General features: G+C 42.9%; 1 pseudogene; it reads left to right on the forward strand.

Moving 5' to 3' along the window:
• The first annotated feature begins 216 nt into the window (after positions 1-216).
• On the forward strand, positions 217-609 carry LOC148022253 (photosystem I reaction center subunit psaK, chloroplastic pseudogene; annotated as a pseudogene).
• The last annotated feature ends 2,306 nt before the right edge of the window (positions 610-2,915 follow it).

Here is a 2,915-nt window from a genome sequence, read left to right on the forward strand (position 1 = left end):
ATGATGATGCAAGTATTCATGATGATGTCTGTATGTAGACTGCACAAAGCTCCAAGAAAACAGCATACAACACTGTTCAGAAGGGTGAAAATGAATCGAACACTATTCAAAAGACCTTGCAGCAAATAGGGTTGCAAAGGTCAAGAAATTGATTGCAATTGAGTGATTAACTCAAGAAGCGGCAACATCAGAGAGGTGTGTGATTGTGAAGACGCGATGGACACAGCCCAAGCAGCTCTGGCCTTGCCCTCCTCCATTTCCACCTGTGACTTCCAAGGCCTCAAGGCCAACAAGACCAGCATTGTCTCCTCCTCCTCCATTCCTGCGTGCTTGCCCTCTCTCCGAGTGCAAAACAAGGGAGCTCTTGGTGCGCGCTGTGACTTCATCGGATCTCCAACTAACCTGATCGTGGTGGCATCCACAACAGCGATGCTATTCACAGGAAGGTTTGGATTGGCCCCTTCGGCAAACCGGAAGGCCTCTGTAGGCCTGAAGCTGGAGGATCATGACTCCGGCCTGCAAACCACCAACCCTGTGGGCTTCACCGGCACACACATCCTTGCCTGCAGTCTCATGGGCCATGCTTCTCCACGCTTGCCCGCAAGGTAGCCTCTTTCTTCGGCGTCCACTTCTACTTCGGAGCTCCCATCAGATGCAGAGTTTCGCCGCTTCTCTTCTCCTCTTCTGTGTTTTTCATAGGCAATCTACCTCAGAATCCTAGACGCACTGTACATAAGCTCGATCATGGCATCCCTGGTCATCGAGTTGGTGCTAGAGAAGCTTTCGATTTTGATAATATATAATCGATAGCAATAAGTGCATTATTGAAACACTCTAAGCAAGGCACAGAGAGAGAGAGAGAAAGAGCGCAGAAACGAAGAGTCGAACAAAAAAAAGCCTTGTCAGTGAGACGATGGGACGAAGGAGTTGCCATGTGGCAACCTTATCTTTTCTGGTTTTTTGGCATGTGTAAAGCCCCATTCATACACCAAAGCAAAAGTTAAATTATACATTCTAAATATGTTTGTGTGAAACAATGTAAAAAAAAAAAACATTCACATTTGTATTGTGGATAATGATAGCTGAACTTGAGAGTTGAAAATGAAAAATTATACTTCATCCATGGTATGAGGGTACTCTACCCGAGCCCACCTAGAGGCTCAAAATGAATGTATCTACATGCATGTGTGTTTCAAAAGAGTCTATTTGAGACAAGGTTGCACAAGAATTGGCTTTTGCGGGGTTCTCTGCCTGAGATTGAGATCTCAAAAAGAATTTTGCGAGTGCTTGGTGTGTGCACATGATTGTTACACCTTGAGGTTTGTCATACCTTTCCCGAACATCTAGGATTGCTAAAAAAGGATGGGGTAGGTTCACCCGAGCAAGTGGTGCTCAAACGAACATTGTACACACACATAAAACATGCATATGGTGGACTAGATGTGTCTAGTCATATAAACACTCCAATATAGCATTGAGGGGGAGTATTAAGAAGTAGCAATTGCAGTCATGCAACGCTACATTGGATGGATGACAAGGTAAATTTAAACACCTTACTTAAGAGGGGGTGTTGTCATTGTAAGCTTCGGTGTTTGCGGGTGTGTATATGTGAAAGCACTCTTATGTGCTTAAGATTGTGTGGTGCATGAATATGGATGAGAGATGTGGAGTAAAGTGTGCCACATAGGGCACACATGTAAAGTGTGGGTTGTATGGTGTCACATGGGGACACACATGGAAAGTGTGAGGCTACATAAATGAGGCCTTATCTCTTCTATAAAAGTATAGACATTGTATGCAATGAAGAATAAGAAGAGAACATTTGTTGAGTGTGCATATTGTTTGCCTTCTCTTTGTAGCCATGGAGTTCCTTGTCTATTACAATCCTCTGTGATAATGTATCAATCATTTTGTACACACCATGATCAACCCCACATTCTTTTTTTTTTACAGATCCCGTTACTGAAGAAGATCCGATTGCTTAATAGCTTTCTCATGGAATTGCGGTGGAAGGAAATTCTGCATGAACTTCTTCTTGAAATCTTCCCAAGTAGCAGGACATTCTATGCTCTTGCGTACTATAGTCCACCAAAGTGATGCTCTGTCTACTAAATGATTAGTAACACACTTGATTTTATCTTTTTCTGCATAGGTTTCCTCATGGAAATAGTCATCAAACTGACTAATGAATGCTAGAACAGTCTTTCCTTCTCGTATGCCATTGAAAGTACGGAATTTGAAACTTCGTTTACTTATCTTTGATTCCTTGCGAATGGTTTGAGCTTCAAGAGTGGCATCGATGGTACGTCGAATTAGATCTCCAGCTTGAGGTTCTTCTTTGTCGGTAGACGCTCTTTGTAATTTTGCCAGTTGCGCTTGCAATGCTTGCCTAGCCCTTCGTTCTTCTTTCAATTGCATCATGATTAAGTCTAGCTTTTGCTCCATCATAGGCTCAAGTAGGTCATCTTCAGCCATAAGATCATCCATATATGGTTCCGTCATCGTGTAAAACTCAAAAGACCTTTCTCACTCAAAATCAGGTTAGTGGGATGAGCGTAGCTCAAGTTCGGGGTTACAAGGCTTATGTGTTTTGGGATATATCTTTCTCAATCTTCAGAAATTCTGCGATTTTTCCTTCTTCGTATGTTGAAAATGCTTCAGCAAACCTGCGTATGGGTAGAGCACCTTCCAATGAACAACTTTGCAGTTTGGAGTTTCTGCGTAGGAATAGCCCTTCTAGGAGTTTTGAGCACAAGTCAGTTCTGACTCCAGTTGACTAGTCTGACTTGCAGAGTTGCAGACTTGTAGAACTTAGTCGACTTAAGGAACTTGCAGAACTTGATCAGAATTTGCTTGCAGAACTTGACTTCTGTGATGTGTGGCCTGAAGTTGTTGACTTGCAGAGATGACTTGTC

The sequence above is a fragment of the Lygodium microphyllum genome, chromosome 17 (genome assembly GCF_053477565.2).
Source record: "Lygodium microphyllum isolate KBCC chromosome 17, Lygodium_microphyllum_v1.1.10, whole genome shotgun sequence".
In the NCBI taxonomy this organism is placed as follows: Eukaryota; Viridiplantae; Streptophyta; class Polypodiopsida; order Schizaeales; family Lygodiaceae; genus Lygodium; species Lygodium microphyllum.